Consider the following 17434-nt stretch of genomic DNA (forward strand, 5'->3'; position numbering starts at 1 on the left):
TGGGACAAATCAATTTTGAAAAGGGATAGAAGTCCATCCTCATGGCTTCCCCATATGTATTTCGACTCTGGAATTTTTCATATCATTGACAGAAAGTTGTGCTTTTCAGATGAACTATATATTTATTTGAGAAATTAATTGTACAAATGAATATGCACAAATCTGTCTACACAGCTCCACCACTCATATAGAATTGAGCTTGTTCATACTTTTTTTAACCTCTTGTCAGCAATGTTAGTATTTCTTTTTATTATTATTAATTTACTGTTTTACTTTACATTCTGTGTTGTGGCCCGAGCTGCCCCACATTGGGCGCCAAAAATGTTGAGAACCGCTCTACCCCACATTGGGGGCCAAAATGTCTCAGACCGCTCTATCAGTGTTGGAACTCTGCTTCCCCTCCCTCCTCTCCTCTTAGTCCTCCCTTCCCCATCCTGTCCCTCCATCCATTTTTCTCTTTGTCCTCAGAGACGGGGAGGACTTTTATAGATAGCAACCTGCCTTGCCATATCAGGTTGCAGTAGTACTAGGCTCATCTTCTATTGAGGCTGGATAAGTTAGGGGAAAGGGATCCAACGTCACCTAACAGAGTCAGAGACAGCCCCTGCTTCTGCTGTTATGGGTCCTACCTGAAGACAGAGCTGCACATCTGTTACTTAGGGGGCCTAGATCCATCCTGTACAAGCTCTCTGGTTGGTGGTTAAGTCTCATTGAGCCCCTATGGGCCCAGGTTAGTTGATATTATAGGTTTTTTGTGGTGTCCTTGACCTTTCTGCCTCCTTCAATCGATCCTCCCCCTCTTCCACAAGATTCCCAGAGCTCCAACTAATGTTTAGACATGGGTCTCTGCATCTGTTTCCATCAGCAGCTGAGTGAGGCCTCTCAGATGACAGTTATGCTAGGCTCTTGTCTAGAAGCATAGCAGAATATCCTTAATAGTGTTAGGGGTGGGCTTTCTCTCTCTCTCATGGCATGAGTCTCAAGTTGGGCCAGTCATTGGTTAGCTAGTTCCTCAATTTCTGTTCCCCTCTTTATCCCTGCACATCTTGTAGGCAGGAAAAAAAAATGTTAGACAAAGTTTTTGTGGCTGGGTTGGTGTCTCCAATCCCTAGCATTGCCTGGTTATAGGGGGTAGCCATTTCAGGTTCCATATTGATTGCTAGGAGTCCATATGAAGCTAGGATCACCTTCATAAATTCCTGGGAGTTTCCATTGTGCTAGGTTTTTCTCATGCCAGAGGTAGCCCCTCTCCCCACTAATTCCAGTTCTCTTTCCCTCATCATCCTCTCCACACTTGATCCCTCCTGGTCCCCTTCTCACCCCTCCCCTACCCAGATTCCTCACTTCATCCATACCTGATGTCTTTTGTATTTCCCCTTCTCAGTGAGATTCAAGCATTCTTCCTTGGACCCTCCTTATTGCTTAGCTTCTTTGGGTCTATGGATTGTAGCCTGGTTGTCTTGTACTTTATGGCTAATATCCACTTATAAGTGAGTGCATATTATGTTTGTTTTTCTGGGTCTGGGTTACCTCACACAGGATGATCTTTCCTACTTCCATCTATGTGCCTGCAAATTTCATGATATTATTGTTTTAATAGCTTGTAATATTTTTGTTGTTGTTGTTGTTTTCGACATGGTTTCTCTGTGTAGTTCTGGCTGTCCTGGAACTCACTCTGTAGGCCAGGCTGGCCTCGAACTCAGAAATCCGCCTGCCTCTGCCTCCCAAGTGCTGGGATTAAAGGCATGCACCACCACTGCCCGGCCAATAGCTTGTAATATTCATTATGTAAATAGCATTTCCAAGAAAAAGAAAAAAAGAAAATATTAATATTGAGACTTAACAGATTTTTATTATTTCAAAATATATACTTTCCCTTGCTTGGAGGTTATTCAATCCTAATGGAACAGACTTGATAACATGCTTTCCTCACATCAGTAAAGTCTTTCTGTTTGTGTGTGAGCTTAGGAATGTTTCCAGGCAGCACCATTTCCTTAGTCTGACAAACAAGAGTACCAGTTGACACTCAGTGGACAGAGTGTGCTACTTTAAATTTCTAAAATCCTATCCATTTCTTTTTACCTTTTCTCCTGATTCCTGTATTAGTATCTCACAAATTTATCATCTCATTAAAAATACAGATTATTTTTCTAATTAAGATCCTTTATATGGATCTTTTTTACCTGCTACCCTTTTTACCTAACACAATTTCCCTTCTCTCTTTAGCTAGGTAGAATCCCATACAGGCTCTAGACGGCCCTGCTCCTCTGCAGACCTGTAGCCGACAGCATTGCTGGGTCTGCTTCTGCCATCAACAGCCACAATCACTTACAGAATATTTACTTTGTCTGGAAAACACACTTCATTCAAACAACCCCAAAAGGTAAGCATCCTTATTTCTGTGTGTCTCAGTGAAGAAACTCACTAGACCAGAGATATAGGGAGCTTTCTCAGCTTTCACACACAGTTAAAAAAGAGAGAGAGAGAGAATTTGTTTGAAGTCTCTCTGGAGAAGAGAAATCCCAATGCTTTGACCAAGTGCCGAAGCCCAGGTATTCCAAGAGTGACAGAAGCACACACCTGAGCAGACCCTGTCTCATCTAAGCAGGCGCTATTTTATCACTTTGTAATTATCATACGTGACAGTAAGTACTTTGGAATTGTAAACTTCATGTTAGCCTAATACTTAAACACAATTAGTTTTAAATAAATATTTGCTCAATGATTTACATAGAAGAGCATCTCTTAGAGCCTTTTGAAACTCTAGAAGGTCAGTATTAAGTCTAACAATTCTGGTTAGCACTGTTAATAGTTTAAAAATTGATCCATATATGCAGAAATTTTAAAATAGTTACAAAGATCCATAAAAGGTGCATATTGTCAAACCAAATCATTGGTGTACTTATTTTTTTCTTAATAGTAACTATTGCTACTACTGATAAGGAGAGTAACTGCAGGATACAATTCTTAATTATTCTTGAGACATATCTTTATTTCACTTCACTTTTTAGGAAGTCTATAAGTAAAAGTTTTTTAAAAAATACAATATACTTATTTTTTTATTTGTATATGATCTAACTTATCTTCACCGTGATAATATTTATTATAGTATTTTAAGTGAGTCAATATTGAAAATTTTCTTACTTGTTAATATTTTTATTTCTAACACTGTAATTTAAATTTGGCATTCAGTCTCACAAATCATGAAACCCAATACAGTATATTTAGATGCAAAATATTTGATGAACTCCCTTTCCATCCCTTGTCTTTGGGGTTACAATTTTCTCTATGTCATGTAGATTTCCATTTTTATTGGTTCACAGCTGGTTTCCAGCATGGAAACCACTCCAATTTTCTACCAACTTGAACACATGAAAGTTATCTTACAAGACCGTTTCTATAGCAAATATTCAGCAGGAAATGAAACCAGAGAGAAATACAAAGACACATGGGGCAATGAGTTCAGAAGGAACCTTTAGTTATAGTGAGACTCAGTGTAGACCCCTTTAAAATAAAACAGCACTACGTACTACTACTATATTTTATTAATGAGAATGCTTTCATCTGGAAGTTTCTAAGACTGTTAATTTACAGCAAACTTTGGTGTGTGTCACCATGTTTAACCTCACAAACTTTCTTTTAGTAAAGATCTGTCTAAATTGTTGAGAAATTTGCTAAGCCAAAAAAAATTAGGAAAAAATCCTTATTATATGCTTTCATTTGTTTTAAAAGTAAAAACTCTTACAAATAATTACAAAATTATTATATTTTACATCTAATTGTTTAATATAGTGTTCAAGGGAAAAATCTGACTTGTCTGAAACTAGAACTTAGAATTGTTCCTTGTGTCTAGTAACCTACAAATACACACTATTGAAGAGATTAAAAAAAGTCCTTTCAAATCATCTACCATCTGAAAATTGTATTTTTTGACTGAGACTATGGCTATCATTTTCTTCAATCTGTTTTGAGTCTTAGCATCCATTCCTCAATCTCAGTATTTATTTCTTCCTTTCAGTTTTAATCAATGCTTAAAAATCAACATCTATATAGAGCCCTGCTGTGGATAATATTTTAAATGGCGGCACCCAATCTGGCTTGTTCTTATGGGGCCACCATGTTCCCGACTAGACAAGGCCTGAGGCCAAGAATAGTGGTGTGCTCCAGCTGCTGCTTGGCTCAGGAAACAGCTCAGGCCAGCCAAAAGCACTGGCCCTGGCCCCTACAAGATAGCATTGTGGTGGCTAGATCAGCCAATCCACCACACTGTTCACAATGCTTGGCTGAGCCCAGATAATACCAGACTCTTAATACTTAATGGCTATTCAATTGGTTCATATATTTGGAAATGCTCAATTAACAAGATGTCCACACAATTAGAGTTACTACCCAATACCTAACCTTAGATAAAATTTGTTACTCAGGACTGTTCTTGATGCATCTGTAGTTCTCCATGGTTGCTACCTCTCACCTGCTCCTCCTAGCTTCTCCTCTTCCTTCTCTTCTTTCTCTCCTTGCTCCTCCCACATTAGCTCCTCCCAAATTACTGAGCATTATTATTATTGTAAAATGTAGGAGGCTGTGTGGTGGGGGATATCCTGCTACAGAGTTCACTGTAGGATGACAGGAAAGGTAGGGAATACAGAATTTTGAACTTCTATAAAAATATTTTTAGGTATTTATTCATTCCTCTAAAACAGTTGGGGTGTGTGTGTGTGTGTGTGTGTGTGTGTTTATAATGTCAAAGTAGCATATTATCCTAGTCACTGTTCTATTGTGGTAAAAAGACACCATGACCAAAGTAACTCTTATAAAAGGAAGCTTTTAACTGGAGTCTTGCTTATAGTTTTAGAGGTTTCATTCATTATCATCATGGCAGGAAGCATGGCAGCAGGCATAGAAGGAATGGTGCTGGAGAAGAAGTAGAGTTCTACATCTTGATCCCCAGGCAACAGGAAGAGAGTGAGCTATAGGAAACCTCTAAGCACACCCCACTGATGCACTTCCTCCAACAAGGCCATACCTACCTAATCTTAGTAATCTTTTCAAGTTGTTCCTCTCACTGGTGACTAAACATTCAAAATATGAGCAATTGGGGACGTTCTTATTCAAACCTTCATGGATATTTACTTAAGCATGCTACAAAGATGGATCCAGTCTTTTTCCATTTTGGTTTAAGCAGTAATTCTCAGTAATTCAGTTTACCAGTGTATGACATAAATGCCATGAAAAGGTTACAAGTGTAGACTGGTTTATGAGTGGAGAGAGATTTTGTTTGGGTTGATTCTTGAGCCAGTACTTCAATGAAGAGAAGGTAGGCAGAGTCTGGAGGAAAGGGAAATAAGGAGGAGCAGACATATCAGCGCATTTATGGACAGATTCATCCAGAGTCTTTTCATGTACCTGGAATGATACACTGCTTAAAAACAGATAGGAGGGTCAGACCAAAGATTGGGTTGGATAGATGAATTAATGCAAGGATAAATTTGTTTGCCAGTGAATAAGGAGCTATGTATGCAATGACATTCTCTGTAGGGGATTAAAGAGAGATTATAGTACTATAAGAGCCAAAGAATTATACTGAAGGGAGACAACTCTGGACATGTTAATAAAGGATGGTTTCTGCAGGATAAACAGGAAAGGATGCTGACATTCTTAAAATCAAACAAAGTGAACCCAAACAGGAATATAAAAGAAATACGCAGAGCATTAGTTCCCTCTCATTTATGCATTGAACTTTATAAACATTTACCACGTGCTAGGTTAGTTATCTACCACACTGTGAGAGATGAGTAAGTAGACATGAGCTCTCTAAGGGCTCATGGTCTAATAGGGGAAACAGAAAGAGTAACTCAATGGTTATTGCACTTACTGAATGGATAGTATATAAATCCCTCCACTTAGGACTCAGAGAGTCATATGGAAGAGTGGAAGAGGAAGCAGAAAGAGTGTAAGAACAGGAGAGGAAGGAGGACACCGAGAAAACAAAGGCTTCCAAATCAACATGACCAAGGCTCATATGAACTCACAGAGATGGAGGCACCATACACAGGACCTGCACAGGTCTACACCAGTTCTGTTGTGTCTATATAATGAGTTCAGTGTTTTTATGGGATTCTTAAGTGTGTGAACAAATGGGCCTCTGATTCTTATGTTTTTTGGGGGGGGGCTCTTCTTTTTGTCTTGTTCAACTCCAATGGGTTAGGTATTGTTTTTATCTTATTGTATTTTATTATTATCCCTTAGAAGCTGGTTTGTTTTCTAATGAGAGACAGAAAGGGAATGGATCCAGATGGGAAGGGAGGTGGGAAGAAACTGGGAGGGGTAGATGGAGAAGAAACCATAATCAGGACATATATTGTTTGAGAAAATATCCTATTTTCAAAAAAAAAAAAAAAAGAAAGAAAAAGAAAAAGAGAGAGATGTGGAATATCTCACTTGGAGAAGATATTATTTCTCCCCTCAAGGTGATTTGTATTTTTTTCTGGTCATCCCCATTATTTTCTGTAGGGCTGTGCTTAACATCATTCAGTATAAACTGTCCAGCATTGGATAGACTCTGATGTGCCATCTCTGTAAAGCAGTTGGCTTTCAGAGGATGCAAAGGCTGTTCCTTTTAGATCCTATTTGCTGCCTTGGGCTCATCTGCTCCTGTTTAGCAAAGGATGAAAGAACCCAGACAGTGAAGGCTAGCTGAGTGAAAGGGAGAGCAGACGCCCTGCAGACACACCTAATTGGCTAACTTCCAAAACATCTTCAGGCTTCCTCGAACTTTGATGAAGCATTAAAATCGTGTTTTCAGGGACTGAATGTCTTTTCAGATGGGTGATAGATCCTCTTGCCAGGATAAAAAAGAGTGGATTGAGTCCCATAGCCTACACCTGTCACCATCTCACTTTATTTAGACAGCAATAGGCTGATGAAGAGGGCTCCTGCTTTCTAAAAAGGAGGAACAAAACAGTCTGCTTTACCGTAGTAACACACGGGTCTCAAGGCTGTGTCAGTAATGCTGTGGGCACTTGCCAAGTAAAATGATCTAGCAGGCGGGAAGTAGTTTATAAGTACTGGATCCACCCCTCTCTGGTGGAAAGTAAATGGTGATTCAGACACCAGCAATATCTCAGGGTGTTAAAGAGACTCTCTGGGGTTTCCTTTTGAGTCAACTCATTGGCACTATGTAAGCTCAGGTTTGCAATGACTAAGTTTATGAAGTAAACTTAGCATGGATAAAAGGAGCATGGATAAGTGCAAAGTACACAGTAGGTGTTCAGTTCAGTTAGCCTTATGGAAAGTCCTGCTTGTATTCATTCACATTTTTTTAAAGTCTGTTGTCCTCTCAACTCTTGAAGATATACAAACACACACACACACACACACACACACACGCACACGCACACGCACACGCACACGCACACGCACACGCACACACACACACACACATACATATACATATGTGTCTGTATATGTGTGTGTGTTTGTATGTGTGTATAAAATTTCCCTTTCAATTCCTAGGTATTCTGTACATTATAATCAACAGGCAAGATCAATTTTATTAATTAAATAAATTGTTCTCCTTTTCATTTCTACTATTTGTCAAAATATTAAATAAAATCAGCAGATTGATTTGGAACATTGGATGTTAACTCAAATGATACATCTTAGTATAATTCTTCTTCCTTTTTAAAAATGTAAGTCTTTAGAATAATTATTATTCTAGTGTTACTATTTTTCTTTTATGTAGAGTTTCACTATGTAGCATAAGCTGGTCTAGAAATCACTATATATCGGAAGGGGGCCTTGAATTTTTTTTTGTTGTTGTTGTTTGTTCTGTTTTGTTTTTTCAAGACAAGGTTTCTCTGTATAGTCCTGGCTGTCCTGGAACTCACTCTGTAGACCAGGCTGGCCTCGAACTCAGAAATCCACCTGCCTCTGCCTCCCAAGTGCTGGGATTAAAGGCGTGTGCCACCACCGCCCGGCTGGGGCCCTTGAATTTATGGTAATCTTCCTGTATCATCTTTCTAAATGCTAGAATTATAGGAGTGGGCCATGACATCCACCTTTTCTTTTTTAAAAAAATTGACTAATGTTTTCAAATTCTGATGACTTTTACTTATTGTTAGTATTTATGTGTAACTTCAGTTTATTAGATATACATTTAGGGCACAGTTCTCTACCATCTGATTCTTACAATGGAAAAATGCAAGATAATAAAAGAAAGGGTCTAAATTCTGAAGAGTTAAAATGGCTGTCAAAAGTTGTTTTTTTCTCTTTTACATGTTCAGCAAGACCATGTAATTGTGTATGCAGGTTAGGTAACTGTTTGGAGGAGTGAGGCATTTTCTGCCTTTCTAATTATAATTGAAAATACTGTCAGTATTCCAGTTTCAGAATAAGAAAACAGCCACAAAACATTTAATGCTATCTGCTTTATAAATGATGTTCTTCTTCCCCTTGTATGGAACTGTTATAGCCAGAATGACTAATAATCCCTCCCTACAGACTATATATCAAGCATATGGGTTTTCTATTTTATTTCATAATTCACGTTTGCCTTAAATTTTAGTAGAAGAAGAATTATCCAAGGAGCTTATAAAAATGGGGAGACTAATATTCTGCTAGCAGAGATTCTAATTTAATAGGTTTGTGGGGAAGTTATGGACTCTTGTAGTTTAGAAAAATTTTCTCTGTGGCTTGTGGGGTTACTGCTGAAATGTACTATCCTTTGAGATGTACTCCATCTGGGATTTCAAGCCTGTCCGTAAGGCAAATTCCACCCAGAACTTTGCTGCTATGTTACTAATACCTCTCAAAATATTTATTCACATCTCTACAACCATAACCTCACAAAATTTGTTGTTGCTGAAATATAAAGGTAATTCATTTTGTAGTTTTCATATTATAATGTATTTTTTGTGTGAATTTAGGAAAAGCTTTAGTTGTAAGTTCTTGTCTTAAAATTTATAGATGGGCAGAGGAATTCCTCACCAGTGCTTAAACACTGAGATAAATTATCATTCAGGCATACCCATAGTATTTTAGATATGAAAGAAAAATTTAGAATTTCTTCAGAAAGGGAGACTTTTGGGATAATCTACAATTGATATTAAGTCATTTGAAATTACCCAACATAATTTGTATTAGGGAGTATCAGCAAGGTGTCTTTATAACTTTGCCCTTTCAGAAAAGTTGAACTTCGTTTAAATAAAGGCCAATGTGAAGTTGAAATTTGCAACCAATGTTTTTGTGAGAGACTTCTTCGTGCTGTGAACATGTGTGTTTATAGTAGAAATCGGATGTCACCTGCTATTTGAAAAACAATCTTCACCAATAAGCTTCATAAAACTTTCTGGAAGAAGTGCTAGCATGCTTTCTCTAATATGCTGGACTGGGATGGCCCAAAAGAACTTGTAGAATGAAAATCTGTATATCTGTGCTGTCTGCTGTTGTAGCTTCCAGCCACATATAGGCACTCAGGTATTAGACATATAGCCAGGAAAACAGAAGAACTAGACTTTTAGGTTAGTTAAAATTTAGTGACTTAAATTTACTTCGGGACACATGGATAGTAGATCCTTTATCTTTCAGCACAGGTCTAGATAATACATTCATATTTCACCTGTAGTCACAGAGTTTATCTATATCAAAGCAATACAGATTTTGAAGTTTGGTACAAAATTAAGTTTTAAAAAACATAATCACTGGAATTGTGTTCTTTTTCAAGCACTAAGCGGTGGTAGAAAGAACATTGAGTGTGGATCAGGTTTTGTCACCAATTATCAAAGTTGTCTTTGGAGAAGACACTTGCTTCCCCTAGTGAAATACAGGGTGTTTAAGGTTTCCATCTGTGACTTTTCCTTGGGACATATGAGCCAATGCCTATTTATCCCAGATAGGGCAGTGATGTTAGATAAAAAAAAAAAATCTACTCACATCCAGCTTGGTGAGCTAGTGAGTTTACTGGGGTCCTGGGGTTCCTTATAGAAGCCTAAGTGTCTTTCTGGTAGCTATATCGCCCAACCCCATGGATGATGGGTCATAGAAGTTGCATCCCTGGATCTCACTGTACAATTCGCAGGCACCTGCACTGAAGACGGTCTCTTCTCCCCGAAATTGTTTACTGTTCTTATAACCTGGGGTTGGAGAAAAGGCTTTATGAACCTCACAATTTTCTGAGGTCTTCAAATTTTCTTAGTTTTGTAAGATTCCCGAGACTTATGAGCTTCTCTTCTCTCTATAGTAGGGGATGTTTCAATTTACTGTAAATATGCATAACAGACCCCAAGTGTAGTATATAAGAATTTATAGTTACCTGAGCGAAGAACACAGAGAAATCAGTAATACACTTTTCTAACACTACATTTTTTCATCTCAGGGTTTTATTTATAAGGACCTATTTTCCTTTAAATTTTTTCCATGATTATATCTGAGAAATTACATGGCACCTGTAAATCTCTCATGTGGCCCTTTGCCCACTCTCCTGTTATATAATACAGACAGTGTTTTGTCTTAACTCCATGTGAGCATATCTGTGTGTTCTACATTGTTTCCTCCTCTCCAATCCATGTGCTGAAGTCCTGACACATGTTTCCCAGAAAATGACTCCATTTTAGGACAGAATCTTTAACAATATTGAGAAAAATTATTGTAGGCTTAATACAGAATCACAGGCCTCATCAATAAAAGGACTCCCTGTGAAGATGCAGGAGAGAATATGGCCCAGGGGATACCAGGAAGAAAGAAGAAATAAGCCCTTCTATTCTCAGATCCCCAGCCACTAGATGTGAAGGGAATATGTTTCTGTTGATGAAGTCATTGAGCCTGGGCCTCTTTATTATTGCAGCCCTGGAACACAAATATTACTTAAAACACTAGTGTTTGTATTTTTTGTCCCAATTGCCCAGAATGAAGACATTTCTTTAATTGTTTTTTTATTCAAGGGAACATTTTATACATCCCATTTTTATGTTCCAAAGGGAACATTTTACATATCCCATCCAGATGGGATATACATCCCATAGGGGAAATATTTAGATAGACTTTGGTAAAGACTTTTATCCCTTATATCATATATATTTGTGTTTCTTTTGTCTCATTTGTTTATTCCTTCGTACTGTTTTTAATCAGTCACTACCATTTATTTGTCTTTGCCACTGAGATTCTATATTTGCAGATTCTCTGTTTCCGTTTTCAGCTTATTATAATTTTAATTATTTAGCGTGTGTGTGTGTGTCTGTGTGTGTGTGTGTGTGTGTGTGTGTGTGCATACCACAGCAAATATGTGGAAATCAGAGGAAAACTTGCAGAAGTCCTGACGATCAAGCTCAAGTCTTTTGGCTTATAGGCAAGTACCTTTACTCACTGTCCCCTACTTCTAACACCAAGATCCAGTGGCATCTGAGTTCACAAGGAATGCTCTCTGTTATGAACTTCCATTGCATTCCATGTGGCATAGCATATAGCTAATTTCCTTCAGTGAAAAGCCCCAGTCCCTTTGTTTCTCATATCTACCTGTGTAGCCACTCTAGAAAAACATCTAGAAATAAAACACAATACACTCAGTTCTTTAGATTTTAAATTCCTTGATGTTTGGTTTTTCTCATTTTTGTTTTTCAGATATTCAGTGATTATTTAGCATCTGCTGTATGGAAAAAACTGTAATTATTGACTTGGGCTTCATTTGAATGTTAACACCACCCTAGTGCTTTGATAATTTTTCTCCTGGACTGCCTGGGTGGGTAACAACTCAAGCATAAGAAGCCTTTGTTTGTGTGATATTACATAATGATTTGAGGTGAATGGAACAGTCTTGTGTAAACATCACTTTCAGATTTATATTGATTTATATTACAACAGTCTGGCTTCCTAAATATACATTTTTTAAAATAAATCTGTCTAAAAATGAGCTGTGTAATAGTTGATAAAATTCAATGAAGCCCTAAATTGGTTTGGAAAATCAGAAACTCATATCCATTCAGTGAGGCTGAGTTGAGTCTATTAAAACTGATCTTTATTTTAATTACAAATGGCCAGTTTGGACTGATAACATTAAACTGAGAAAATAGTTTAAAAGATTAAATAGAAAAAATATTAAGTGATATATGCCATAGCAATTCTTTTGTATTATAATTCATTTTTTTATTTGACTTATATGCATTCAGAGAATAGTTCACCGTGGTGATGAAAGCAGGCCCGAGTGCCGATGCTCTCTCAGTTCACCGCATTGGTAAATGGAAAGGCAGGGACGAGATGAAAGGGAAAACTGGAAACAATACAAAAGAAGAGCTAGATTTTAATCTCCCTGTTCAGTTCACATGCCAGATTTTTTTTTTTAACATAAGGACATAGAAACCATCTGCCTGAAATTCTGTTGATTTGGTAAATAATTTCAGAAAGCCTGGGGGTGGATGTGTCTCAGTGTCCAGAAGAGGGAGTGTGAGGTGCGAGGAGACTTAGTGGAACTTGGTGTCTGTTTCACACTCTCAGCATCTCTCTGTGCTATATAAACCAAAGAGCCTTATAAAGGCTCTACTTCAATGATCTTATTTAACAGATGAACACAATGAGGCCCAGAGGAGCTAGGAATTGGGACAAAAGCAGATGTTTGTTAATTTACTTGAGTATCATTTTACCACGTAAGCAGTGACAGTAATTAACATTGAGATACTGCTGTGTGAAAGCCGAGTAACTGTAGTTTGCAAATATCTAGGACCATTGCCTCTGAGATCATTGAAGTTACTAGATATTTAAAGATAATACCACAATGATGGGTTTAGTCACAAAGGGTAAACAGTAACAAGAAAAAGTGAACATTAAGGGATAAATGATATACTTAGCATAAGAACTCAACCATAGAGATGTGAAGATCACAGGCAGAACAGTTCATAGCCAATAAGTTCAAATTCGAATGAGTCTCTGACTGGTTAGGTACGTTAACTTATAAGCCTTACCTCTTTTAGCAGGCTTGTCTTAAAGTGAGAAAAGTAATTCTTTCATAGCCCACATGAAACATGATTAAGACAGTGGGTGGCAGGGCTGTGAAATGTATCCCGTGATTCCAATTTCCTTGAATCCAGAAGCTTGTGTAATCAATTTCTTTACTGTGACATCCACTAAGGGGTTAACTTCCAATATGTAGATTAGGGAAAAGGTGATGAGATGCTAGGCCTGTGAGCAGCTTGTGGGAAAACAGGGGCTTCCATCTTCCTGAAGGCTGTCTCTCTTGCTGGTTTTAATGACAAAATCAGTCATAGGTGACATGTTCACAGGGCAAGGAACTCAGACCCTCAACCCAACAGTTGTGAAGACAATGTATTCATAGCTCAATGAATTTTGGAGTTAATTCTTTCCCAGTTGAGTCCTGATTACAGTACTGGGAAGGACCCCATCTTAGCTAGCTCAGATTCCTGTCTGGTTCACAAAGATGTAAGATAATAAATGCATGCAATTTAAAGCCACTGAATTTGGGGATAATGTTATGTAAGTGATCCGGGCAAATACAAAATTGTGAGTTGAGTGGTAAAAATAAGTGATATTGTAATAAGAATTTAAGTAGGGGCACTGAGAAGGCACATTGATACAAGGTGCTTTCAGATAAGTTGGTATTATAGAAATGTATGGTTACTATTATACAAACAATACACATAACAGGAGTGAATAGAGAGTTGAGAGTAGAAGCATGATCCCAGAGATCTCAGCATGGAAGTCTGAAGATAGAGGAAAAGAAGTCTTTCAGACTGCTATCAATGAGCAACTCATGAACACAGAAAACCAGAGAACATGGCTTCTGAAAATAACATTGGCCTTTGAACTTAATTTTATTACAGTAGTGGGCATGGGGGTGGAGTGTGTATGCCACAGCATCTAATCAAAGGTTAGAGGATAACTTTCAGGAGTCAATTCTTCCTTCTATTCTCTGGGTCTCAGGAATCTAATTCAGGTTGTGGGCCTTGGTGGTGAGTGGTTTTACCTTCTGAACCTCTCAGGAGCCCATGAGTGGTTTTTTAAGAGGTTGCATTAAGACAGCTGTTCCTGCCTTTCCTATTTTCAGGCCAATGTGTATAAGCTATATGTATCAGAAGCCAGGGGGTCTTGTTAACAATGGACTGCTGGCATCCCCCTCTTGATATATGACTCAATAGATTTTGAGTTGAAGCCAGGAACTCACATTTTGATCAAGTTTTAATTTAACAAGCTGGTCCTAATGCTGCTTTAAGTTCCACTATTGTCCAAATTTATCTAACTGTGGTCCACAGAGTATTTGTGGGCATTTTGTTCATTTTCCCAGTTTTATGAATTCAACAATTTATTGATTTCTTAGTTACAGGCATTGGGCCAAGCATTAGGTATAAAAATATCCAACATCTACTAGAGTACTTATGCATAAATTTTTCATAGTATAGTCCATGCTAAGTCCAACAGCAGAGGTACCAGGTGGAGGAAAAATGTATGCATAGAAGGCATGTCAGAGGAAGTTTCATATTGGAGATTTTAAATGCAGGGTGATGTTTTAACTTTGAGTTTTCTTTCTTATATTTTGGATTTTGAGACAGGGTAGTTTTGTAATTCTTTTGCTTCTGGCTCTCAAAGGCTGGAATTACAGGCACGTGGAACCAAAACCGGATTACATAGAGTGATCCAAAAGTAAAAATGCCTTCTAGGGATGAGTATATGCAAGGACAGAAAAGGATGAGTAGGTGGATGTATGCATCTAATTCCAGCCATTGCCAAACACCCAAGTTAGAGAGCAGCAAGATTAGAGAAGTCAGTGAAGGGATATGGCTGTATTTGTCTTGGATTTTCCCCAGGGCTTAGCATCTTACATCACACCAAGTGGTGATTTATGGATAGGAGCAATGACAGTTATTCCAAAGGCAACTTGTGTTGAAATTATTGAGCTTGTTCCAATGAACAGTTAACAACTCACAGAATTAAAATGGCTTTCCTAAAAGGATAGAAGAGGCAAAGATAATGTATTATATGATTGTATGTTTTTGAGATATACTGAGTATGCAAATCTGTAGAGACAGAAAACAGCTTAGCAATTGCTAGGAGCTGAGGGGAGGGACTCAGGGTGGGTTGTCAATGGCAAGGAAGTCTTTTTGGAGATAATAAAGGTATTTTTGAACTAGAAATGACACTTGTGGATTTATTTGAATTACTAAACGCTATCCAAACATACTTTGCATAAAGAAAATTTATTTTTAAGTGATTTTTTTCTCAAGTCACAAAATATTGACATGATAATTCTACATTTAATATAGTATTTAACAGTTTTGTATTTATCAAAAATATGAATTAGCACTATTATAATTTTTGTGCATGTCTAGAAATAAATATCAGGGAACTTGATTCAGTAATCAAAGCATGTCATCGTTAACCCAACTGAAACAGCAAAATAAGTTTTTTTTTAGGGATTGTTCACAAGTTAATTCATCAGTGGACACATCAAAGTCTAGACATGTAGATAATTTCAATATAGACAACCTTTTCTTCTTTTCTTCCTGATGACACTTGCTGACTGGCAGGCATGTATTGTTATCTTCAGAATTAATGCCTTCAACTGGCACCATGTCAAATGTACTGCCTTTCATCTAACTCATAGCTAGGAGAAATCTGTCTAATATTGTAAATGAAGAAAAGATTAATGTCAGGTTATCTCAGTATGTTCACTGCTTTCAGGAGGAAGGCATTCATTTTTTATTATTTTATTTTATTATACTTTTAAATTTGTGCATGTTGCATTATGCATATCCATATGTAGGGAGCCCATGCCTTTAAATATGCATATGAAGGACACAGTTCATGTTGTGACATTATATGTCTTTCTCTGTGACTCTTTGCCTTTTTGTCTTTTTGATACAGAATCCCTCAATGAACCTGGACCTTGCTGTTTAAACTAGATTGATTGAATGGCATTAAATTTCTGTTTATAACACTCAAGTGAAAAAATGAATGCCTTGGCATTTGTTCTTTACTTGAGTGTTATAAATACAGATTTACAGCAAATTCTAAAATTATGGGAAAACATACCAAAATGTATGAACACAGTTATTATTATTTTGTGTAGTTTCTTCTTTGCAGTTCTTTTAATAGAGTTTTTCAAAAGCTTGATTTGGTCTTCTGAGGCAGAGAATCGAGTTTATGATGCTGGTTTTCACAGCCGAGCACATCAAAATTCTCTGCTTGGCCTTTATTTTTGTATCTTCTGCTGTATTTCACTTCTCTACCTTCACTTATTACTATTCTTTAAATTATGCTCACCAAGGTATAGGCTTACAGACTTCTTGGGAAGATGTAGTACTCTTTCATTCATCATTGGTTTTCCTTTGTAGAATGGTATTACACAGATCTCATTCACTCCACACTTTATATCTGCATTTTTTCTAACTAAAACAACTTTAAAGCTACATTTATCGTGTGTTTGTGTGTGTGTGTGTGTGTGTGTGTGTGTGTGTGTGTGTGTGTGTGTGTGATGGTTTGTATATGCTTGGCCCAGGTAGTAGTACTATTAGAAAGTGTGGCCCTTTTGAAGTAGGTGTGTTACTGTGGGTATGGGCTTTAAGACCCTCATCCTAGCTGCCTGGAAGCCAATCTTTTCCTAGCAACTTTCATATAAAGATGTAGAACTCTCAGCTCCTTCTGCACCATGCCTGCCTAGATGCTGCCGTGCTTCCACCTTAATGATAATAGACTGAACTTCTGAACCTGTAATCCAGCCCCAATTAAATGCTGTTCTTTATTAGACTTGCCTTGGTCATGGTGTCTGTTCAGAGAAATAAAACCCCAACTAAGACAGTGTGTGTTTCTGTATGTATGTAGGCATACATCTGTCATGGTTTATATGTGAAGGTCAGAGGACAACTTGTACTAATTGGTTTTTTCCTTCTATCACATGGGGCCCAGGGATCAAACTTAGGCCATCAGGTTTATTGGCAAATACCTTTACCTACCATGACGTCTCATCAGTACTGACATACCTCTTTTATAGTGCCATCTTCTCATGGGGTCAAGTGCCTCTCTGTGTTTGTATTTCCTAGATTCTTATGTCCAGTATCCCCAGATGTTATTTGCTGTGACTGTTTTTGCTTCTTGTTCCTAATACTCTCTCCTATTTCATTGAGCGTTTAAATATGCTGTTTAATTTTCTTTTTTCTCCATTAATTTATTTATTCACTTTTTAGCCTGATCATAGGCCCCTCCTTCCTCACAGTTCTGTCTATGGGTAATCCACCCATGATAGTATATCAAGTCACTGCAGGACTGAGTGCGTCCTCTCCCAATGAGCCTAGACAAGGCAGCCCAGCTACAGGAAAGGGATTCAAAGGCCCATAACAGAGTCAGAGACAGTCCTGCTCCTACACATAAAGACCAGGCTGCATATCTGCTACTACTACTGTGCAGGGGCCTAGGCCCAGTCTATGTATACTCTTGTGTG

At 37.7% G+C, this 17434-nt stretch overlaps 1 protein-coding gene across 7 annotated transcripts in view; it reads left to right on the top strand.

The window, feature by feature from the left end:
- The window catches only part of LOC117718776 (nonsense-mediated mRNA decay factor SMG5-like), a 121381-nt gene that overhangs the window by 85976 nt on the left and 17971 nt on the right, over positions 1–17434 (top strand). For 3 of the 7 annotated variants that reach the window (XM_076911333.1, XM_034516665.2, XM_076911334.1), the window contains one exon: positions 2227–2383. The exons of the other annotated variants lie outside the window; for them this stretch is intronic. The gene's annotated coding sequence lies outside the window, so the exon portion shown is untranslated. The remainder of the gene's footprint in view (positions 1–2226; positions 2384–17434) is intronic. 7 annotated transcript variants of the gene reach the window in all.

This window comes from Arvicanthis niloticus, chromosome 13 (assembly GCF_011762505.2).
Source record: "Arvicanthis niloticus isolate mArvNil1 chromosome 13, mArvNil1.pat.X, whole genome shotgun sequence".
Lineage (NCBI taxonomy): Eukaryota > Metazoa > Chordata > Mammalia > Rodentia > Muridae > Arvicanthis > Arvicanthis niloticus.